The sequence below is a fragment of the Panthera onca genome, chromosome D4 (genome assembly GCF_046562875.1).
Source record: "Panthera onca isolate mPanOnc1 chromosome D4, mPanOnc1 haplotype 2, whole genome shotgun sequence".
Lineage (NCBI taxonomy): Eukaryota > Metazoa > Chordata > Mammalia > Carnivora > Felidae > Panthera > Panthera onca.
Genome location: NC_138351.1, coordinates 58,997,189 through 59,022,395, shown reverse-complemented (window position 1 = coordinate 59,022,395; position 25,207 = coordinate 58,997,189). Strand labels below are relative to the sequence as shown.

At 49.7% G+C, this 25,207-nt stretch overlaps 1 long non-coding RNA gene across 3 annotated transcripts in view; it reads right to left on the bottom strand.

Annotated features, from left to right (window-relative positions):
* The window catches only part of LOC132663206 (uncharacterized), an 82,575-nt gene extending 57,716 nt beyond the window's left edge, over positions 1-24,859 (bottom strand). For all 3 annotated transcript variants that reach the window (XR_009602976.3, XR_009602977.3, XR_014135964.1), the window contains exons 1-2: positions 24,290-24,859; positions 15,039-15,254 (exon numbers count right to left, since the gene is read on the bottom strand). This is a non-coding gene — a long non-coding RNA (uncharacterized LOC132663206). The remainder of the gene's footprint in view (positions 1-15,038; positions 15,255-24,289) is intronic.
* Positions 24,860-25,207: the final 348 nt, after the last annotated feature.

Sequence of the window (25,207 nt, the reverse complement as noted above, 5' to 3'; positions counted from 1 at the left end):
CACTTGCTGTGCAGACTGTGTGGACTCTGCTTCAGCTATGGATCCAGGTAGCCAGATTTCTGGTAGGCAAATGACTCTCAGAAACCAGAACACCATAGCACAGGAATGGAGGAACCCAGAAACCTGAGTTCTGTTTCACAACTAACCAGGACTAGAGAGGAAATTTGGGTGGCAGTATTGTAATAGGAAAGGAAAACTGGCCTCAGAAAGCACATAAGGAACACACTTGACTGTGGGAGGCACCTGGGTGGGAGGCGTGTGTGGCTTGTGACACATTCCATGTCCTTTCTCTCCTCCCTCCACTGCTGATCTGAATCCTGAAAGTTGCTTTCCCAAGGCCACCTGGTGAACACATGTATTTCTGGAGAGGATTAGGGCTAATCTGTGCCTCCTCCGATGCACAACCCTTCAGCTCAAGGTTCTGAACATTGCCTTGTCTCAAACGCCCTTTAGTTACCAGTTATAGTGAACAGGAAAATCAGACCCCCAATAAAAATCTTCTTCCTCTTCCCCAATCCATTCTACACACAAAGTCAGAGTGAACGTTTTAAAAATACATGGCCCTTCCCTGTAAAAATCTTCAGTGGCTTCCTAGTATCTTTTGGAAAAAATCTAAATTGAAAATGGCCAGAGTCCAGCATTACCTGCCTTCCTCTCCCCTCCTTTCCCCTGCAGCCTGGCTGCTGGGCCCTCAATGTAGTAAGCTTATTTCAGCTCCAGGCCTTTCTCCAGCGTCCAACCATCTTTTGCTTACTGAATGAGATCCTTTCAAGGCCAGCTCCAATGTTGCCTTCAATATAAATTATGCCCCCATTATTTTGTTTCTTGTCACACTTACAACAGTGGGTAACTGTAGAGTAAGCTGAGAGTTGGTTTACTTCTTTTTTCCATTCTTATAGACTGTAAAGTCCCTAAGGAAAGGGTCTGAAGCAGTATCCTCGGTACCTAGAACGGCGCTTGATATTTTGTTGAACGAAAGAATGGAACCAGACTCACAAAACTAATCCTTGAAGGCCTCTCTCTAAACGAAAAAGGACCAAGGGCGCTGAAGAGTTGCGGTCTGGCCACCACACCCTGCTGGGTAGAGCCTGGGGCGGGGCTTCCTCGGTGGGCGGAGCAGGCCAACAGCTCAGTTGGGGGGGGGGGGGGCTTTAATGTAGTGCACCTCCTCATTGGCCACCCACGGGGAAGTTCCACCTCTGCACTCTTGGCCAGGCTCTGCTCACTTGGGAGCACAGGGTGGGGACCAAATGGGAGCACTCCAAGCGGGGACCTACTTATTCCTGCCCAGAATCCGGAAAGACCACAGGTGCATCTGAGGCAACCTTACTGACCCCAGTTCACAGGCTAACCTTTGCTTCCTGCTCTAGCCTCTTAATGCACAGGAAGATTCACTCAGGGCTGAAGAGCACATTCACACATTAATTCAGTCAACAAACACCGAACACATTGGTGCCAGCCTCTGTACTAGGCACTGGGGCACAACCAGTGAACCAGTCCAGTCAGGTGTCCATTGTCCAAAATTGGTAGCCCAGTGACCACACGCAGACACACACACACACACACACACACACACACACACACGAATTTCCTCACAGCCCTCCACCCAAGGTTAATCCTCAACTTCTGCTTTCTGTCCATTCTCTCTTTGGACTGTCTCAGACACTCTGGGCTTAGGGCTGCTGACCCCAAGTGTGGGAGCTTCTTGTTTGCTCAGATGTCCTTCCTGATTTTCAGTCCAGCTGTATACTTTTTCCACAGTTCCCTTCAAACACAACACATGTCATTCATCCGTTTATTTGATTCAAAAAATATTTAGTGATCACCTACTATGTGCCAGACTGTACTAGGTACTGGAAATAGTGCTGTGAACAAGGCTCTCCTACAGGCTAGTTGGGCAAACACAAAAAACAAATATGTGACTATGATGATTTCCCATAAAGTAATCACTGTTGGAAGGAAAGAAAGCTGAGCCCGACTGAACAGGTAGTGTTTGAGTGGATGGCTCTGGTCAGAGACACATCAAGTCTCCCCAAACTTGTTCCCCCTTTTCTATCAGTGGCATCTTTGACCTCTCAGTTTTCTTGAGCTGACAACCCAGAGTCCCCAGCTCTTCCTGCTCTGGCCCTGTTGACTGTAATCTCAATGCCCTTCTTGGGCCAGTCTCCTCCTCGCTCACATTCAGGCCACCTCTCTCTTATCTTGACACTTGTGCCCTTCTAATTCATCTTCACCCATCACTTCCAGATTGGCCTTCCAGAAACACACTTCAGACCACAACACTCTCCTGCTTAAAGCCCTGCAGTCATTACCAAGTACTCTCTGAACAAATCCCATTATTCACAGACTGATAATCAGCGTCCTCCACAATTTTAACCAACCACCCCCAATCTTATTTCTTATGACAATATTTTGCACTCCCAATATCCTAACCAGGCTTATATTCACAGCATTTTACTGCCTCTATACTTCTGCTCATGCTGTTCCCTTATCCGGAATGCCCTCCCCACTTCTGTGTCTAAGTGCCCATGCCACCTGCTCCATAACTACACACACACACACACACACACACACACACACACACACACCTGTCACCATGGTACTCTTTCCTTCTCTGAAGGCCCATAGTACTTCACCTGTTCTTCTCTTGGTCCCCAAACAGATGATGAGCTGCTTCAGGACAAGAGCTCTGTCTGATCCATGTGGCCCTCTGTGGCGGTGGGTGGGAGGGAGTGACTTGTGAGGGTTAGGAACAGGCTCCAAATCCCAACTCTGTTACTTGTGAACTGTGTGACCTTGGACCATTTGATACTTGTGTGCCTCAGTTTTCCCCTCTGTAAAACAGGGATTGACTGGGTTGATTATATATGTGATATACTTAAACAGTGCTTGACTCAGCCTGTTAATGATTATTATGGGAATAACTAATTGTGGGTAGATAGATGAGCCAGATTCAGCAGAGGTGGGTTCCAGTTCAGACCTCAGGGAGCACCTTGGGATGGACCATCCCTGGGTCATTCCTCCCCCACCAGGTTTCCCCACAGGACCCAGGAGGAGACCAAGGCTAGCTGAATACCCTCCTCCCCTCAAGGAATTTAGGAAGATACAGCCCCTCTACACACATGCTAGCCTCACCCTCTGCCATCCTGTGATTAAGCCCTGTTTCTTAGTCGTCAATGTTACCCAGTCCCCAAGGTTGCCCAGGCAGCTGGGAGTCGGGCATCATCCTCAGCTTCCAGATCCCAAGCAAGCCGGTCATCATGCTCTTCCTGCTATTCTGGGAGCTCGCAGCACACACAGGCCAGCTGTGCAGGACGAGGGCCTGGGCTTCCTCCCTCCCCAGGATGGCTAGAGTCCATTCGCAGCATGCTGGGAAGCTGGGAGCTCACCATCACCTCGAGCAAGGCCCTCCTCACCTGAGCAGTGAATCCCTCACTACAGGTGGCAGGAGTGCTCATTTTGTACACCCGCTCTCTGTGCGCTAGCCTGCCACAAGGTGACTTCAAGGTCCTCTGTGATCCCCACAGAGGAACCCAGACCTCCCTCCTGCCTCCAGAGGAAACTTGAGCAAGTCTCATTGCCTCTTTGTGCCTCTGCTTCCCCTTTCTGTAGAAAGGGGGTGCAGCGCAGCCTTGCCTCCCTCCCCACACAGTTGCTGGGGAAGGACTGGGGCACTGGACCATGGGGGGATAGAGGGGACCAGCCCCATCAGAGACTGCTCATCTCAGAGGGATGAGATATCAGACCCTGCTCCTCCCCCAGCACCAGCCCCCAACCCCAACAACCCTGCTCTGGAAGACATCCCACCTCAGAAGCCCCGGTCACCCTGGCCTATCTGCCTCAGGTACTCAACCAGGCAAACAGCATCCCTTTGCAACCTCTTAATTACTTCCTGGGCACCTACTATGTGCTGGCCCAAACAGGAAGACATGATGGCAAAGATCTTGGGAGTGACCTGCAACCATCCAGACACTTCCCAGATAGAGCTCATTTAAGCCCACAACTGTGTCTGACTCCTGATTTCAGCTTGGGGCATGATCTCATGGTTCATGAGATCAAGCCCCAATCAAGTCTGCCTCCCTCTCCCTCTCTCTGTCTCCCCCTCTCTCTGCTCCTCCCCTGCTCTTGCACATTCTCTCCCCGCCCCCACCCCACCCCACCCCACCCCCGCAAATAGATTTTTAACTTTTTTTAAAAAGCCTCATAAGTGCAATATGAGCTGCATCATTATCACCTCCCCTTTACAGATAAGAAAACCGAGGCTCAGAAAGGGGACATTACTTCTCCAACGTCACATAGCTTCTAAGTGGTGGGACTGAGATTGAAACCCACATCAGTCTGGTTTCAGAGATTATCTCGGCTGCCTTGGGTTCTCCCGCCCTCAGGGCACTCACTTCGGAAGTCACCTGGGACAGACAAAGGCAAAATGTTCCAAAAACCCTGAAAGAAGAGCTGCTCCTCTCACCGGGCACGAGGGTCTGAAAGGCAGGCGCTGGTTGCGGGTCTCAAATCCATGGCTTCAGCCCCTTGCCAGAGCTCACTTACAACCGTAAAACTGGCCCGGGGCCTGGGCAGGGGTTGGGAGGGACAAACATAAGCCAAGCCAGGCCCCAGTCTTCCCCCTATTTCCCCACCACCACCGCCACTGCCCGAATTCCCATGCCACGTTCTGTCCTTGCTGACCTCGTGTGCTCCCGTTTCTCTCTAGAGCTTCCTAAAACGTCACTCACCCTGAAAATCTCAGGTCGTCCCCTGCCACTCCCAGCCCTGAACTCTGTCCCCCAGCAGCTTCGCCTCGTGTGCATTCTACTCTCCCCACACTGTGTCCTGCCCCCAGGCCTGTTGATACTGTCGCCTCCACCTGACATACTGTCCTCTCCCCACTGTCCTCTTGCCTGGCTGCCCCCTCCGTGCTGGGTCAGATGGCCCTCTTTCGGCACCCACGGTGCTCCCATCTTTGCACTTACCACACCCCTTTATTATCAACTGGCCCACCGGACCCCACCTGCCTCCACAGAAGCAGAGACCGGCTCAGCCACCACTGTGTCCCCAGTGCCAGGACAGGGCCTGACAGATCAGGAAACACTTGTGATAAGAATAAATGAGTGAAGACGGTGAGGAGCTGGCCAGTCCAGAGGCAGGAGCGCCCCACCAAGCTGGGCTTTCCAGTTCTCCAATAAACATCTCATGAACCCCTTCTCCGTGCCAGGCTCCAGGCTAGACACTGAAGCACCAAGTCATGTGAGAGAACAACCCTGCCTCCACGTTGCTCATCTGCTTCCAAGGAGCCCGGAGGATACAGTGATTAAGAACACACGTTCAAATCCCATCACTACCACTTGCTAGCTGTGTGACCTTGCACCAGTGTCCTACCCTCCTTGTGCCTCCATTTCTTTATCTATAAAATGGAAATAATAACAGCAGCTATGTCAGAGGGTGATTTGAAGAATAAACAAAGTAATGTGTGAATGTAGTTTAGAATAGCGCCTGGCACGTTACATATGTGCAAATAATGACAGCTCTCTAGCTCGAGGCTGGCCCCTGCCCTGGGAGCGGCCTCCCTCGGGTGGACGCCTGCCTCAAGGATGCCCTTGTGCTCCTGATCCCTCCGACAGCCAGTGAGGCAGAGCCAAGAGAGCACAGGCTGAGAAGTCACCCAAAGGAGAATGTAAGACCCGGCTCTCCCAACCGGCTGCGTAACTTTGAGGAAGATAGATGTGAAATGGACCATTTCCCCCAGAACCCAGCAGAGCCTCCGTTTTCCCTTAGGATGAGTAGGGAGGGAAAGAATAACTGCTCTGCCTGCTTCGCAGAGCGTTGTGAGGATAGAACAAGGCAGTGGATGTAAACGTCCTTGGTGAGCTACACAGGGATTATTCTAATCAGAGCACTGCATCTAGAGAGTCAGCTGGGCAGGCTGGACCGGGCTTGCGTGTGCATGAGGAAATACACACCATGCCAGAATCCAGGGACAGGGAGCTGCTGGCAGAGGGAGGGATGAACAGAGGGTAACAGACGCCTGACACCTTTATAAGCAGGGCTGCGGTGTGCTTTGGGAGCACACCCTGAGGAGGCCCCATCCTCTGACCCCTGAGGCTGATTTCTGGGGCCCTCTCCCCAGGGCCTGCCAAGATCACCATGACAGTGAGGGCCACTCCTGAGGACTCACCCTGGCTGAAAAGCTGTCCCTGTGCCCTTGAATCTATTAAACAGAGCAATGTGATTAATTATTTCACTGTCTTTCTGGCATCAACTTTAACTTGCTTCACATCCAGATTTCCAATTACATAAGCCCGAATCTTAAAACTCGGGAGGACATGTATTATTGAACTATTTGCAATCGGAGTTTTTCAGAGCAGAAAAAGCTCTGCCAGGCAAGAGCCATACAACCGAAATGAACGATTCAGAAACCAGAAGACAATCTTTCCGTGAGGAGGGCTGTGGGGTGCAAGCAGGAAAAGAATGGAGAGGTTGAGTCTGAATCAAAGCTGGCAAACCATCTCTGCAGGGCAGAGACCCCCAAGGGGAAGGCAAACCATTTGAGGGCTGGGAGTCAAGGGGGACACACTCATGCAACAAACAATCAGCTTTGGTTGAGGGAGCTATTCTTTCTTTTTTTTCCTTCAAACTACTTACAAAAATTTTATTGCGATATAATTGATATATAATGTTACATTAGTTTCAGATACATAACAATGATTTGATATTTGTATAGATTGTGAAATGCTCACAGTGAGTCTAGTTGACATCCATCATCTCACAAGGTTGTAATTTTTCTTTCTTGCGATGAGAACTTTTAAGATCTACTCTCTCAGCAACTTTCAAATATACAATATGGTATTGTTAACTATAGTCACCATGCTGTATATCATATCCCCGTGACGTATTTATTTTATAACTGGGAGTTTGTACCTTTTGACCTCTTCATGCATTTCTCTCACTTCCCAACCCCTGCTTCTGTCAACCACCAATCTGTTCTCTGTATCTACAAGATCATTTTTTATTTTGGGTTTTTTTTTTTTTCAGGTTCCACCTATAAGTGAGATCATATGATATTTGTCTTTCCCTGTCTGATTTATTTCACTTAGCATAATGCCCTCCATGTCCATCAAGCTGCTGCAAGTGGCAAGATTTCCTTCTTTTTTAGAGTTGAATAGTTTATTTCACTGTATATATGTACCATTTGGGGGGAGGTATTCTTTGACGAAAATAAAGTAACCTGGGTTAGCCCAGCCATGCCAGCTCTGGGTTTAAAATAGAATCACATCATTACTGATGCCAATGTTTCACTGATTCATTGTACTCCCTCCACCTGATAATTCCAAATTTCTAGCTGCTTTCAGTACCTCCTTAACTGGTCCCGGAAAGCTCATGTATTTTTATCAGCAAGTCCTATCAGCTACTGCTTCATCTCCTCCTTCAGCGTCCACCAAATCATAGGAGAACACCCCACCCCTGTTTTGGGGCCACCTGTAAGCCACCCTCCACCAGGCCTTCTCCACCACAGATGTGCTGGGAACCGTAGGTAGTCCGCAGCCAGTCTGTGTCTCTCTGGGGACTGCCTCTTCCCCACTCTGCTGCTGCAAGGAGGCTTGTGTTCCAGTGATTTGCAGAGGTTGGATTAGAACAGTCCTTTTCATGCTTACCCAGTGCAGCTCCCTCCCCACAGGAGTCCATGTGGACTCCTGCACATGAGTCTATGGTGGACTTAGACCAGGATAAAAGTCCTCAGACAGATATTTACTCCTTGCTAATGACTCCAGCCTTATTGCCAAGCTGAGTTTATCGATTTGCCGCAGTGCTGCAGTCAGATTCCTGGAGGACCCTCCAATCAGTCCCCCAGACAGGCTCAGCTCAGGATCAAGACAAGGCCCTGGTACAGGAACATAGAAGGGACAGGAGCAGGGAGGTCACTCTTGTTTGTTGAGCTCCAGTCACACGCCAAGTGCTGGACCATGCTGTGTCCTCATAGAAACCAACTAGATAAATGCCATTAGCCCCATTTCACAGATAGTAGAACTTCAGCCCTTAGAGGTTAAGTAACTTGTCCAAGGTCCCACAGCTAGTAGATGATACCAGGCTCTACCAGGATCCATCCCAGTTCTGTCGGATGCCAAGATTCAAGTTTTAACTCTCCCTCCTGCTGCTTGTTTAAGAACATAAAACTTGATAATCCATTACCAAGCCTTTGTCTAGAGAAAACTATTCTCAATACAGAGGAAATAAATGTTCTGTTTGTTTGTTTGCTGCCAGGGAAGCAGAGGGAAGAATTATCATCAACAAACACAGGCACAGGTTTGTTCCCTCCTGGAGTGAGTGTTTGCTGAAATAAACTGTAGACTTAAAAAGATGACCCTAGAGAAGACAGCATTCCTTCTTTTAAAAGCACCCCTTGCCCCTTCTAATAGTAGAAACTGACCAGCTCTTTGTGAAACCTCTTTCCACTTCTCCTGAGCACTGAGCTAGACTACATTTCCCAGAGTTCCTTGAAGTTGGGCATGGCCATGTCCTTGGTTCTGGTGAATGGAATGAGAGCAGAACCATGACAGCAGAACCATGTGGTCTATTCACATATAAACCCCATGTGATCCTCCATGCGTATTCCTTTTCCATCAGTCTCATGCAAATAAGCATCATGAACCTTGACAGCCACGGGTTAAAGGTGACAGGTCCAGAAAGTGTTAGAGCCTGGGTCCCTGAACTAATAAGGAAGGAGGACCACCCACCTATCTACAGTTTCCAGAAAGGACACCCAGCTAAATGTGAATTTCAAATAAGTAATGAATAATTTTTAGTATATTTTTGGGACAATTTGGGGACAAAGGCAACAACCCCAGTCACCTTTCTGGATCAGCCATAGGCCCTCAGGATCACTGGGAAGATGGTTGTTATTTGAGACCTACTTATACTAAAAAGTTATTTGCTATTTATCTGAAATTCACATTTAACTAAGTATCCTATATCTGATCTGGCAACCTTGCCCCCATCAGGACAACTATCTTAGTACTTCACAGGAGTGAGAACTCTGATGCCTACTGAGGCATCAGATATCAAACAGTCCAGGCAGATGAGCTCAGTGTAGAATGATCAGCATTTAAGCAAGTGGACCAGCTCTTCTTGCCTGGACAGCTGTAGCCTGTGAGGCTTTCACCTCTCTCCTCTCTATGGACACATCTGGAGCAGCCAAGAGGAAGAGAGAACCAATTCAGTTCCTGCCCCATCCCTCACCCTGGGAGCTCTCCCCTAGGGGTCACCAATAATTCCAGAAGGTTCACGAACAGGTGCAAACTGAGGCTCAGAAAGCCTGGAGACTAAGTAGTCAGAGGTGAAAGGGGTTTTGGGAAAAGAAGGAGCGACACTGAGCTCCTCCTGGGCACATGATAAGAGCCACCAGTTTTGGCATTCACAGAGCAAGAGTCTTGGTAGATAAATGACTGGCCAGTACATGCTGGAACAGTCTGGATCAGGAGCTATGGGCAGCTCAGAGAGTCAGGAATGTGGGATCTTGACATCTAGTCCTGAGGCACATGGTGGGAGTTATTGCTAGTGTGACCCAGAAAAAAAGAACCAAGATTTTGGAGCTATGTAGACATAGATCAAGTCCTGGCTCTGCTGTTTTTGCACTTTAGGTAGGTTCTTTCACCACCCTGAGCCTCAGTTTCCATCTCTGTAAAATGGGCTAACACAAACAAATGTTGTAAAATTACCTAAGATAATGTACCGGAAGAATTTAGCTCTTAGTTGGTGTATGGTAAATGATACTTGCTCCCCTGAGGGTCTGACTGCTGGAGAGAATAATACGCATGCCCTCCCCTTTCTTCCCTCCCCTGACTCTCCTGGTCCAGAGACCACTGCAGCCAGTGTTGCGTTGAAGGGGGCACATTTCTGATGCCTCCATCTTCCCCTCCAGTCAAGGACCACAGAGTTCCTATCACCATAGAAAGAGGGTTCCAAATAGAAGTTGGGCTCCAGGCAAGCCCCCACACAAGCCTCTCATAATATTGCTAAAACTCTGCCCTGTATGAGCAGAATGGACTTTAAGTAGGCTAGCCTGGGACCCAATGGCCACTTCCAGCCTTGTTTCTCCAGACCAGAGCCTCGCTCCTTCAGAAGAGACTCCCTGGGAAGCTCTCACTGCAGGAACGGCAGGTGGGGCCTGAGCTCCAGCGCCCAGATGCTCGTTTCCAGCACGCCCATCGCTCACCTGCTCCTGGAAATGCTCCCGTTGGCTCCTCTGGAGCCATTACCGTTCGTCATGTTTATCTGCATTTAGGTGCAGTGGGGATTCACACACTTCGATCTGTCTTTGCTCATGAAGCAATGGCCCAAAAAATGGTAATGACGCCTCTGACGCTACGGCATTCCTGCATTCTTTACACACAGGCTTGCCAGATTTAGTGAATAAAAATACAGGATGCCCGGTTAAGTCCAAATTACAGATAAATAATGAGTCATTTTTTAGGATAAGCGTGCCCCATGCTTATTTGGAGCATATTTGTACAAAAAAAAAAAAAGACTCATTTTTATATCTGATATTCAAGTTTAACAGTATCCTGTGTTTTATTTGACAACTATACTCACCCATACTCCCGGCGCACCTGCATCGCTCCCGGCTGGAGAGTTTTCATAATCGGGCAAGAACTGGGGGTTCTCCTCTGCCACATTCAAAGCCGTCTTTTTTGGACATCTGCACCCCCCATGCCCTTCCACAACAAGACTCCTTGCTTTTCCCTAAACACACACTTTTCTACCTCTGGGCCTTTTCCTGCACCATTTCCTCTGCCTGAACTACTCATTTCTCTGTCTCTGTTTATTTTCTACCCCGCTGCTCCTTCAAAGCCAAGTTCCGGGCATCTTCTTCAGAATATGTACAATCCCTTCCCCCTACCCCCCCTTCCATAGCCCCGTGTCTCCCGCTCCCTTAGAACCATGAACACTTTCACTGGAGCAGCCGCTCTGTGCCGAGCGCTGTGCCAGACACAACCTCAAGACTGTGTGCGGCAGTGTGTGCCTGTGCATGTGCGTGCGTGTGTGTGTGCATGTGTGTCTGTGGAGATGTGCACAAGAGCTTGTGTTGAGATGAGGTGGGAATATCCTCCCATGGCTATGTTAAAATAAACATCCTTATGTATTCTGAGGAAACAGAGATGTGCACAAAGATTATGTCCAAGGAAACTTGTCCCAGCATTTTTTTCTGAGACTAAAAAAGGTGAAAAACAACCTGAACGTCCAACAAAAGGGAAATGGCTTGATTCGGAGACTTGTACACAATGAAATGCAGTGCAGTCACTAAAATGATATTACAAAAGAACATATAATGACCCTGGTAAATATTCATGATGTATAAAAGAAGTTAATAAAAGAGTATATGCAATACTACTCTATTTTTAACATCCCTGTGACAAGACATGAATTTGAGACATTAATCAGTTTGTTCTTACTGTCTCCCTCGTACTCCTTTAGTTCCATGGCCCCCACCCCACATGAGAGCGTTCATGCCCCACTCCACTCTCATCATTACCCCAGAGGGTAGTTGTCTGAATAGGACCAAAGAACAAAAGTCCCAAGTTCTTAGGTTTTAAGTTCAGGAGCTACGGCCCAAGTGTAGGATAGACAAGGCAGGATCCACCTGCCCACCCAGATTAGAGAAAAGGCACTCAGACCCCTGACATCCACCCTCTTCAAATGAAATCTCACAGGAGGGGAGAAAATGTTAGAGGCCCCCAGACAAGTGTGGAGACCCCAGAGCAGAGAGCCTGTGTGCCTGCACCCACCGCTGGAGAGAAAGCAGTGGCTAGAGAACAGGGTGGGTGATGTGGTAGACCTAGACATGAGAGAGCCAGTGCTGCCCCCAACCCCACGGTTTCCTGAAGCCCCAGACTACAGAGCAAGACATTCAGAAAATTCTCACGGCTCCCAAAGTGGGCACTGAAGTTGGCTGGAAGAGAAGGTTGTGAGCCAATCAGAGTTTTGTGGCCAGAATGACCCTCAGAGTTGGCTGCAGCCATACTCAGTGGGTTTTCAGCCCAAAGGGACCTGTCTACACGGGCCAGAAGGGACCAAGGAGATAGAGGATGAGTAACAGTGCCTTCTCACCACTTAGTCTCAACCCACAGGGTGGGTCAGACAGAAAATCCTGATGAGGGAACAATCCTGAGCATGACAAAGCTCTAAAACCTGAAGTCACTGAGAAGTCCCTGAATATTAATGACTTCCATAAGAAATCACTAGATTGATTTTTTTTTTTTTTTTTTTTTTTTTTTTTTTTTTGCATCAGGCAGAACAGAAGCACAAGCGAGGAAACTGGGGCACTTACAAGAAAAAAAAAGTTACATCTGGGTGTATCCACCTTGAGCTATGAAATGCCTTCCCTTAGAGCACACGTATATACCTGCATCGGACTGGAAGGCCCAGCCTTAGATGGTAACTATGGTTAACAACACCCAGGGATGAAGGATTCCTAATTGTTCTTCTGTGGCTTCTCTGAATTACCGGGACCCCTCAGCAGCTTCCCTGGAATTCTCCAGGGTATGGCATCAGGGCTATCCAATCCCAGCCCCCAAGACCAACTCCCAGGAGTGACCTTTCCAGAAGCATTTTCTAGGCTTAACTGAGCAGCACGGTCTTTCCCACCACCCGCCCACCTCACAACCTACATCCTGTCATAAGCAATGACAAGTTTTAGCAGAAGACAGAGGAATACTCCTACAAACATGGCCTTCATCCCCAATTCAGATGTATGCCCTCCAGGATCTTGGCCAGTGACCATATATGACTTCATCCCATCATAGCCCAAGGCCTCCAGGCAGGGGCACTTCAGAGCCATCAGGATCATTCCCAACACCCAGCCTTAAAAGAGAATCAAATGCCAACACTGAACACTGTGTGGAATTACACATGCGCAGAAGGTGAGGAGTCTCAGCTCAGACATTTTATTCTCCCTCAAAAGAAGGTCACCATCGGCCGCAGCAACTCTTACTTGACATGTCTCCAAAGGCAAGGGAGATAAAAGCAAAAATGAACTATTGGGACCTCATCACGATAAAAAGCTTCTGTACAGCAAAGGAAACAATCAACCAAATTCAAAGGCAACCAACAGAATGGTAGAAGATATTTGCAAATGACATACCAGATAAAGGGTTAGTATCAAAAATCTATAAAGAACTTACCAAACTCAACCCCCCAAAAGCAAATAATCCAGTGAAGAAATGGGCAGAAGACATGAATAGACAATTTTCCAAAGAAGACATCCAGATGGCTAACAGACACATGAAAAGATGCTCAACACAAATCACACTGAGATACCATGCCACACCAGTCAGAGTGGCTAAAATGAACAACTCAGGAAACGACAGGTGTTGGAGAGGATGTGGAGAAAGGGGAACTGTCTTGCACTATTGCTGGGAAGGTAAATTGGTGCAGCCACTCTGAAAAAATGGCGTGGAGGCTCCTCAAAAAATTAAAAATAGGATTACCCTATGACCCAGCAACAGCACTACTAGGAAGGATACAGGAGTGCTGATTCACAGGGGCACATGCACCCCAATGTTTATAGCAGAGCTATCAACAACAGCCAAATTATGAAAAGAGCCCAAATGTCCATCAACTGATGGATGGATAAAGAAGATGTGGTGTGTATATACATATATACACACACACACACACACACACACACACACACACACACACACACACACATATATATATATATATATATATATACACACACACACAATGGAATACTACTTGGCAATGAAAAAGAATGAAATCTTGCCATTTGCAACAACATGAATGGAACTGGAGAATATTATGCTAAGTGAAATAAGCCAGTCAGAAAAAGACAGATATAATATGTTTTCACTCATATGTGGGATTTGAGAAACTTAACAGAAGGCCATAGGGAAAGGGAAGGAAAAATAAGTTACAAAAAGAGAGGGAGGCAAACCATAAGAGACTCTTAAATACAGAGGACAAACTGAAGGTTGATGGGAGCAGAGAGAGGGGAAGATAGGAGATGGGCATTGAGGAAGGCACTTGTTGGGATGAGCACTGGGTGTTGTATGTAAGTGATGAATCGTGGGAATCTATTCCTGAAGCCAAGACTACACTGTATACACTATATTTTAGCTAACATGACAATAAATTATTAAAAATACCAATAATAAATAAAAATGAAATGCCAATAATAATAACCAACAAAAAAAGGTCACCACATGTCCTGGCATGGAAAGAATGCAAAATAATAACAGGAAAGCTGTCTTATATTGAGAACTTGAACTCTCAGCTTTATGCTCATTAATCTGTGCATTTTATCATTTCATCCTTTTAACAACCCCTGAATAGGTAACTCCTCTTAGCACTAAGCATCTGCATATCCTGGTTTGCTGGAACAATCTTGCTTTATGCCTGTTGTCCTGACGTAGTGTCCCAGTCTGGATGACCTCAACAGTCACCTTAATTGTTATCCCCCTTTTATAGCTGAAGGTATGGAGACTCAGAGAAGTTAGGTAACTTTCCCCAGGTCACACAGCTAGAATGTGGAGGGGCTGAACACTGGCCTCAGTCTATCTGACTCGGGAGGTACAAGTGGTTAGCAAGCAATAGAGAAGGGCACGGTGGTGAGATATAGGCAAGGAAAGGACTGTCAGCCAGACAGGAGAGGTAAGGGTGAGATCAGACCCCTTCCATCTTTACTTTCCCAATATTTCAAAATAAATATGCACCCCTTTTACAAATCTCTCCATTAAAAATAAAAACCAATAGTTTGTGATGGAGATGCCCTTGCAGACGAAAGTGCTCATTATAGAGACATTTTGCCTCCCCCAGCCCTGCTCAGGGAGCATCTGACTGGGTGCCTCAGAGCCCTGTGCATCTGGGCAGCCCTTTCTGCACCTGCTGTTGGGGCTGGGGTGAGCAGAGATGCAAAAGAAAAGGCCCTGTGTGAGGGCCCACAGCCCAGCTTCCGGTCCCCTCCACTCTCTCTCTCTCTGAGCCCCATCTCCTTATCTGTGAAGCAGTCTTGATAATCCAGGTCTTACCTGCCTCCCAGAGTTCTGCCAAGAAGACATCCAGGAAAAGCCGGGTTTAGGGAGATTTTCTAGAAGCGCAGGCCACATGGCGGTGAGGTGAGCAGCAAGTAGGGCTCATTGGGCTTGAGTTAGCATGTTCTCTTTCTAGTAGGTAAGTTCCCACTCTGTTATTTGTTTTTCATCCCCTTCATAGGACCTTCAAGTAAATTTAAACATTGTCCTCACCTGGGAGGAAAAGAAAACAGCACTCAGCTCAGGGTGCACTGATCATGTCTCAGGCCAGAAACCGCAGCATCCAATGTGGAAAGGGGGGATGGAGCTGAAAGGAGGCCTCTGACAGGGGACCCCATGGTGCAGAACCAGAGACTGATCTCACTTGCAGACCCTCCATGGAAGCTGGCCCAGCTGAGCTGAGGCATTGCACACACAAGCAGCCAAACCTTGAGGAGACAAGGGCCTTTCTCAAGGGGTGCCTTCCCCTCTTATAACAGAAGTCAGCCATTCAGCTTCCAGAGGGGCCTTTGCTCTGAAATGATGGAAAGACAGGGGGCCTCTGAGCCTCTGCTGGGGAGGACCCTATGTGACTGCTTGTCCCACAATTTCTGTGAATAGCAGACAGGGCTGGGCAATGAATGGAGCACTGGCTTATTCAAAGGCTAAAGGCCTAACTCTGCAACATAAAAGCTACATGACTTAACTTCTGAGCCTCAGTTTTGTCATCCATGAAATGGGACTGTTAAAATATGCTCTGCCTCCATTGCAGATGGGGAAGACTCTCTAGTCCAGGAACAGGCAGGGTAGCTAAGGCCCATAAGAAGGGGTTGAGTGATTCACCTACTCACTAGCCCAGCTTTATCTTTTCTCCTTTATCCCTTTTCCTTTCTTCATGCTTTTTTTTTTTTTAAGTTTATTTTATTATTTATTTTGAGAAAGAGAGACAGTACAAGCAGGGCAGGGGCAGAGAGAGAGAGAAGGAGAGAAATAGGATCCCAAGCAGATGTGGGGATCAAACTAAGCCGAAGCTGGACACTTAACTGACTGAGCTACCCAGGCACCCCTCCTTTTTTCATGCTCTTAAAGAGATACTCTGTTACCTTGTCCCCAGAACACTATTCCCATCATATCTAACATTTGATTCAAATTAATTCACACGGTAGGTCTTAGGAGCCATTTTTTGTCCTCAAAGAGAGATGCCCAATTCCTGCCCTCCCCATTCACAGATCCCATTCCCAGGTCCCACACAGCCATTCACACACCATTCTGCCCTGGATCTCCCTTTCTCATCCGCGGACCACTTAAAGTCAAACTTTGCAAGGCTCCCAGGGCCACTGCAAGGGCGTGGCTCAAAAGAAGCCCAATGCTTTTCCCAGCCCAACTCCTCATAGGTGCACCCTTCTCCCCCCAAAGAAGCCAGGAGAACAAGGGGACACCTCCAAGGGGACGCCATTTACAGACAACCCTTAACAGCAACAAGAGCAGGGCAATGACCTTCATAGGAATCCCTCGTAGTAACATTTCAGCCCTGGCCTGCGACAGGCTCCACTGACTCTTGGACATAAATTACTTGTTCATTATCAGGCGGCGACATGGGGAAGGATGTCGGCTGCTTGATTGTGTCTGTGTCCTGTGGCAGGCGCCTGCATTCTGGGCTGCCACTGTCCACGGTGCTGTTTTACATGGGCCTGCGCTGCTGCCAGCTTCGTGCTTTGCGGAGGCAGCTCTAGAGTCTGGGCTGGGCGGCAGGGAGGATACACAAGTCCTCTTGACAAGGTGGCCAGAGGTCAACGAGGATGGAAATTCAGCACCAATGTCAAGCCACACAGGGCCTGACTTCAGTTAATTCTGAGAGCTTCCACTTACTGAGCTGTTGTATAACCAGCTTCTGTGTTATGTATATTTATATGAATTGGGATCCTTTGGTTGCTAATGACAGAAAACCAGCTCCAAGCAGCTTAATCCAAAAAGGAATTGTTATAGGCATTCACTCAAGTGGTGCAACTGCAGGACAGAAGGGTTGATGCTGGACGGACAGATTATTTGGGCCAGGGATTCAGGTGCAAACAGGGCTCTCTCTCTCTCCCCACTTCTCTGCTTCTCTTCAGCTTGTTTTTTTCTGATGAGTCCCTGTCCCCAAGGCCAGAGCCATGTCTGCAGGCATCTTAAAGATTACATCTTATATCTTTACAACAGAGAGGAAAGAGGCCTGGTTTCCCCAGCTAGAGTATGAAATCCCAAGGATGGACTGTGATTAGCTCCACTTGGTCATATGCTCAGTCACAGAGGTGCAGCCCTGGGACCTGCAGGGAGCACTTCTTGGGGAAGGGGGATACTTGACTGAGTATAAACACCATAAAGGTTCTTCAAACACCACATATGCTCTCTTGTTATTCCTCACAACCACCCACTGAAATAGGCCCTATTCACTTTTCAGGTGAGGAAACAGACCCAGAAAGATCAAATGATTGCCCGATGTCACCCAGCTAGCAAGGGGCAGAGGCAGGTATCAGACCCAGGTCAGCTGAATCCCTAAGCCTGTGTTCTTTGAAACATGAAATGTGAACCTGGCAAGTTGAAAGAGACTCGGTCTCAGAAGGACTTGAAGAGTTTTGGCTAGTAGACGGAGACATGGTGGGGAGGGAGTGGGCACAGGGGGAGTGTGACCAGATCCTCTCAGCCTGCAGACCTAGTCTGTGGCATATGAATTGGGTCTGTTCAATTGGCCCGGAAGGAACAAAGCTCTGCTCTGTTAGGGTAAAGATCAGGCAACAAGAGGAGAAGGAGGTAAGAGCCCAAGTAAGCTTGTGGGCTTGATTCCGTGGGCTCCTCCAAGCTTGATGAAGATCTGGTCTCCGATGAGCAGTACTCTGAGTGGCCTGAGAGAGAAACCAGCCCTGTCCTTATCTGGTCACAGGGGCCAGGGAGGCAAACATTGCAAGCCACCCCTCCCACCACTTGCAAGGAGTCTCAGATTGTCACAGCCACCTGCAGCCAACAAGAAGCTAAAAGAGCAGGCCAGAGCCCCTTTGGCATGCTGGCCCCTCGTTCCATCTGTCCCCACCACCCTTCCCTCCCCAGGTCTCCTCTTCTGTTTCCTGGAGATGGCACTTTACCCAATCCCAGGATGGGGCTGGGCAGGACTGACACCCCTGTTTTACTGAGGAGCAAATTAAGGCCCAGAGGGGCTGTGACTTTCCCAAAGACCCACAGCTAGTGAGCGATTTAAAAATTCTTGTCATCATCATTAAATCTCCTCTTATCCAGCCAAAATGACAAGCATTTGTTAAAACACATAAAAGTAGTAATTCAATATCTCTGGGGGCATAACTACACCAAGAATCTTCCAAAGCAAGCGAAAAGGACTATGGCATATATCCAGGGTGCGGGGTGGGTATGTCTGGGGTGCAGAGGGAAGTCCCAAGTAAAGTCACTCCCAAATTATTGAGGAGGATATAGGCCAGCTCCCTTGGGAATATACTCTGAGGAGAAAGTGATGGGATGAACCCACCAATGTCTATGCCAGGAGGGCCTTCAAACCCCTGGAGGCAGTCCTGTCACTGTGCAGATGGAGACACTGAGGCTTAGGGGAGCAGAATTGCCCAGGAGGCTTTACCTGCCTGAGTGCAGAGCTTCCTCAGCTCCTTCTAGGGGTATCCCTCTGAGTCCAGAGAAAATGCCCCTTCTCTGAGCCTTCCCTGACTCCCTGCCAGAACGGACAACACCCCCCTCAGAGTTCGCCCATGCCTTACTGGACCACCTTACCAGCTCATGCATGGTCTTCAGTGCCTGATGCTGCACTCCCATTCTGCAGCCTGAGAGCCCCTGGAGGGCAGGACCCGAGTCTTATCTAGTCCTCCCCAGTCCCTACCCCTACCTCCAGGGCAGACAGAAGTTACTTAATAAGAATTGGAGGAACAGAACCACCTCTAAGGTGAAATGCCCACACCAGGGGTCCCCCCAACTCTAGGGAGATGACCCTCTGGTGTGAGGAACTCTCAGATACTGACTTCCAAGCAGAACGGATGCAGAGGAGCCTATTGGTACCTGGAAGGCATAGGTGTCCAGGAGCACTGCAGCCAGGGCTGTGCTGGCCATCAGTCTGCAAGGTGGGCACCTCCACCCAGCAACCACCAAGGGTGGTGAGGCCAAGGGACTGCCCGATCCAACCGCATCCTCATTCCCTGAGCAGATCAAGACATGAGCCCTTCATCTATAGGACCACAGCGAATTCCCTGGGCCCAGGCCCAATGCCCGGCACACAGAAGTGCTCTGGCCAGTTTGCTGAATGAATAAAGAAATGCACCAGAGGACAATGGCTTCGGTGAGGGAGGAAAACCAGCACTGGCTGAACACCTGTGACAAGCTGGACGTTTTTTGAAAGTTATCTCACTGAAGCCCCAGCCACCATACCCAAAAAGAGGTGATTCAACTGAAGCTCAAAAAGGAGCTTCACAGTTAGTAACAGATGGGGCTGTCTCGTCCCAGACCCTCCCCTCACTTAAAGTCTACACAGAAAGTGCCATGAAGCAGGATGTGAATCTCACTGTCCACCGTTGTCCCCCAGGACCCAGCAGACGGCCTGGCTCAAAGATGCCCAGTTGGTCTGGGAGGTTGTGGCTGTAACTATGCTGGAGTCCTCCAGTCAGCAGCTGGAAGGGATTGAAGCAGGCAAATTCCAGGCCCAGGCCCGGAGCCCTGAGGCCTCATGAGGCAGAGCCCCTCCCACCAGCTGCTCCTGCCTCCCTAGGGTTGGTCCTCCTTGGAGGGCAGCCTGCCCTGCGTTGCTGGCTGAGGGCTTCCGCAGACAGAGTCCCCGGGCCAAGCAAACCCCGAGGTCCCCAAACTTGCCACTTCTGTAAAGTGCTCTGATCTTGTCAAATTGCTACCAGAGGAGTCATAGCTGAGTGAACACTTGCCAGGTTCCCGTGGCTCTCCCGAGAGCTGTCACCGTCCTCATCCATCATAATTGAAGCAGTCCACCTGCTCCGGGCCCATCTTTCAACTGCAATGATGGCTGAGATGCGATAGATGTGTCTTGTCATCACCTTGACTTTTTTTTGGAGAACACAAAGGTCAGAAGGGATCCTGGGGTGGGGGAAGCCCTGATCTCAGGGTGGAGGGCTGACCGCCTCTCCCACCAAGTGCCAATCCTCACCATGGCCATCTGCTACAGCCCTCCAGCCCCCTGTCTCTGTCAGGTCCAGAGGAGAACTGGAGATGCCCTTCACTGCAAGATCCCAGATTCCTACACCTGCCTGCCATCTCTGATTCTGCAGAAGGACAGATGTCAGGGGCCCAGTGGGGTTTGGGGGGGCACTGACTTCCGTGATGCCCAGATTTGGGACAAACCTAACATACTAACTTTTACATGTGCTTCCTCTCAATCCATACCCATCCATGGCCACTGGCCTTGCACCTGTGCAAGAGAAATGGTTATCACTGGTTATCTGCCCTCAAGTCTGTTAATTAATGCCATGGGTATGAATAGGTACAGAGAGACAGACATCGGGTTGCCTTATTTCTAGGGCTCCAGCCCCAGCCTGGCCAGGAAGGTTGTCTTCCTGTGTAAAGCTCAGCCTGTTCACAGTCCTCCTGCTCAGAGGCCTCCAGGACTCCTTCTGTATGCAAAATAAAGATCAACATCCCCCCACCACCACCAGCCTGGCACTCAAGGCCCTTGGCAATGTGGCACCAAAGAAGCAGGCAGTTTAAGGAACAGTAGGGCCCCTAAAAGAATCAGTGCCCACTTAGTTTTAAAAAGAATTCATTTTTTTCATAGTCAGAGATGCTCTAAGATACAAAGAAATGTCAAGGGAAGAATGAGCCCCCTGCCTCCAGAGGCATTCAAGGGCAGCCAGAATATCTCCTGGAAGGCTGCCCTAGAATGGGTTCAAAATGAGGAGAGAATTTGAACAGGGTGGTTCCTATGTGCCTCCACCCCTGAGCTCTCTGACCCTCGCACTTCAGCCCTATCTCCCACCATGACTACCTCCAGGCCTCATGCGGCTTCTTCAGTCTGGAGTGCCCTTCTCCTGCTCTGCTACCTACACTACCCCTCCTCAGCGAGTCTTTGATCCAACAACACATTTGCTGAGTACCTAGTCTGTGCTGAGGATACGGAAGTTACTAAAATATTGACCCTTCCCCTGAAACCCCAACCAGTGGTTTCCCTCCTCTTCCCACAGCCAGGGCTCCTGAGCACAGCCAGCCAACATCACACTCTGGAGAGACCAGAGTGGTGATCATTCTCCCCACTCCTCCTGTTCAGAACACTGGCTCGTCTTCCACCCTCACTCAGGCTGTAAGCAGGCACAGGGGTCTGCCTGCTGCTCTTGCCCAGAGCCCCTGGGAGGAACGGGGAGGGGCACAGAGGAGCAGCAGGGGGCTCTGCACAGGGAACCAAGGAGCCCCCACAGTCCCAAGTTCACACTGGACAACTTCCGGACCTCAGAATATTCAGGAGCCAGGCCCCTGGTCTCAAATGATGGTTCAGTGACTCAGGAAAATCATGGTTTATTCTCCTCAGAGCTGGGCCACAGCCCCTTGCCTTATATGGAGAAGTTAACCCCTAAGAGGCAGAGAAACTGGGACCTGTGCCTCACAACACCCAATCTACATTGTGCACATGGCTCTGATTTAAAGCCATAATCATCTTGGAAACTTGAAGTGTTTCCCTCAACAACAGGATTTTTTTCCTGAGCAACATTGGTCTCACTGGCGTCACATCCTACCCACTCCTGCCTATCCAGAAGGGTTCTAGAGTCACAAGAAAGTGCCCACAGGCTGGGCAGAGGGAGACTCAGGGTGGGAGGGGCTGGGATGAGTGTTCCCCTTCCCTCTTCCCAGCCTCAGTTTATAATGCAGGAGAGTTTCCTCAGCTCTACTCCATAGGATTCCCTAATCACCTCACCCACCCTCACCCCTGTCTCTGCTCCCTCTTACCCTCTGCCCAGGCCATAGGGTCAGCAGGTAGACCCCAGACTTCCTAGGTTCTCAGGCCTCACCATCTCTCCCCTGGACATTGCACTAGCTCCCTCCCTGCCTCATGTCTCCTGTCTCCTCTCCAGCCCATGTTCCATCTCAGGCTCCACACAGCCCATGCTCCACACAGGCTGCCATCTTCCCAGAACTCCAGAACGCGCCTGACTCTGTCATTTCCCTGATGTGAGCTTCGTTCATAGGCTACGAGGCCCTGCATATCTGGCTTCCATCTGCTTTTCCCACTTCATCTTCCCACTTTCCCACCCACAACTTCCTGTCCTTCTGCCTGTGATCCTTTTCCTCAACTATTCTAATCCCTTCCCTCTGTGAAGCCTTGCCAGCCCCAGGGACCGGGAAGGGGGTGTTTCATTGCCCTTTCCTAGCACATTACTGGTGAACCCACTGAGGACAGGCTGAGGCTTGACCACCTCTACTTTCCCATCACCTAGCATTGAGGGCAATCGATATTTTAGGAATGATTTTATGACAGCAATTCTGCTTTAATTTTGTATAGTACTGTGTTCTTCAAATCACGTTCCTATCAATTACTTCACTGTAAACTTCAATTTCTCCTCCTATAAAGGTAAGCCAAATATTACACTATTTGATGGATACAAAAAAACTGAAATTCAGTGAGATTGATTGCCTCCCCACCAAGATCACACGACTAGTCAGTAGCAGGGCCTGACCAGGCCCAAGGTGCTCTGAATTCCAGGGGTGTGTTCTGTCACATCAAGATCACGGGGCATGTTTAGAAATCTGAAAAACATCAAGGCATGGGAACATTGCCTGATGCAGTCATCAGGCCAGGAAAATGCTATTCTGTTTTATTCTGTTGTTTTTTTTTTTTTTTTTTTTTTTAAGGAAATAAGGAAGATGGCCCAAACCACAGACAAGTGACCTTGACACTGACCCAGGCAAAACTGACGAATTGTGAAAGGCAGCCATCAGTAGGAGGTGGCAGGACTAGGGTGAGACCTCAGCATCCACATTTACCACAGTGAAATGCTCATTAGACAGTTACAACCAACCACAAAAATCTGTCATTCCACTAGGAAGTAGAATTTGTTGTATTTCCTGGTCGGTTACCCTTGGTCTCTACAAGTTCCCCAGGTTTTCCCCTGCCTGTCTGCTAACTGTTCAGTGCTTGTCTTAGCTGACTTTCTTTAGCCAAGTGTGTGTGTGTGTGTGTGTGTGTGTGTGTGTGTGTGTTGTGTGTAAAATCCTCTAAATTACCCAGTACCAGCCACCCCATCCAGGGGCTCAGGTCCTGTTTCTTAATGATGATTGATGGCTTTGAAGATGCAGTGGATCAATAGGGTCTGAATTCCTAAACTCTTGACAAGAACTCACACACATCTCAATGCCCACCACACAAAAGCAGATGGGGGCCCTGTCCCTCAGCCTTCTGCTTCTGCTGTGGTCAGATCAACCAGGATGGGGCCTCCTGGGGTCACTCATTGAAATGGTTCACAATGTTTTGTCTGCAGTGTGGCAGTGGTTCCTTCCTTCACTCAACAAACATTTAGCCGTGTTATCCGTAAAGCACTGTCCTTGGTCTTGGGGGCAGGTAGAGACAGGGGAGGGCGAGAGATGGTGAAGGTCTGGCCCCCATCATAATGGAACTTGGAGCAGTGAAGGAGGTAATAGGTCCAGCACTACCCGACGCAGACTAAGACACATGCTGAGCACTGAGCTCTGCTATGCACCACGCATTACACGCAGCTTTCTACACACGTCCTCTCACAAACCTCTGTCCTCACGACAAACCTATGGGGAACTTATTGCTATCATGCTGTTTTACAGAAGAGAGAAGCACAGGTGAGGTCACTTGGCCAAGGTCACAGAGCTAGGAAGTTGGTGGAGGCAGGACTGGGGGGCTAGAGTGCTTACCCTGGCACAAAGTTTTACAGGAGAGAGAGATTACCTGGGCACGGAGGAAGGAGAGCTGTAATTAGGGAAGATGAGGCTTGTGAGTCAGATCTCCAAGGACAAGTTGGATTTGGGGAGGTGGGGGGGAAGGCGGGGAAGAAGGAGGGCATTCTAGCCAAATCCCATGACTGGAGCAAGGGAAGCAACAGGATTCAGAAAAAGGAGGAGGGTAGCTGGGTTTGCACAGAGCAGAGGCCCCAGGGAGAGGGAGTCGTGGGGGATGACGCTGGAAAGGGGGTTCAGGGTCAGGTGAGGCAAGACCCAGGAGCAGGTATTTTCCTGAGTGGGGAATAGGGAGCCACCGAAGGTAAGGTTTCCGTGCAGGAGAGGGTCACCGCCAGGGCGCGCACCTTGAGGTTGCCTCGACAGCAAGACCCAGTGACTGAGAGAGCAGGTCCGGCAAGGGCGAGACGGCGAGCCTCGCGCGTTTGTCGCCTCGGTGGGCCCACGCCCGAGGCCCGCAGCTCCCGCTCTGCGGCGGGCAGGTTAGCAGGGGCCCCGCGGGCGGCTGGCGGCAGGAGGGAGGCTCCCCCTCGACAGGTAAGTGATTGGATTAAGAGGCCTGTCTGACAGGATGTCCGTTCAGCCGCGGAGGCTAATCAACTTCCCCATCCTGTCTGCTAATAAATCCTGCTCCGGGGACCACTCTGCCTGATGATCTCTCCTCGGGGACCGCCGCAGACTTCTCCCGGAGAACACTCCCGCAGTCTATTAAGGAGCCGCCTCGCGCCTGTCAGGCCCGCAGGCCCGGGGAGTCTCGGGAGGTGCCCATCACCCAGGTGCGCCCGCTCCGAGGCGGCCCGGTCGGGCTCGCCACCGCAGGCCATTGTTCGGCCGCCGCCGCGGGGCTGACGGCGCCGGGCCGCTCGGAAGGGGCCTCGGCCCGCCGCCGCTGCCGCCGCCGCCGCCGCAGCCGCTGCTGCTGCGGGCGGCCCCGCGCGCGCTCGGCCGCCGCGGGCTCCGGGGGGGGGAAGGGGGGGGGGGCTCCGCGCGCATAAATTAGGAGGCGGCAATTGTTGGATCTATAATATCTATAGAGAAGATGTATAAATAAATTAAAGCTTTAATTATTTTCTTGGATTCACTGCAGCTCAAGAGAGCTAGCAGAAAGCTGTCAGGGAAGGCCTGACTCTCTCCAGAAGCTTAGTCTGCTTAGCTGCAGTGATTTCTTTTTTCCTGTCTCCCCACCCCACGCCCTCAAAAGGCACAAGGGGGGGGGGGGGGCGGGGAGGGAAACAATTTGCTTTGTTGCTCAAAATTGTTGACTT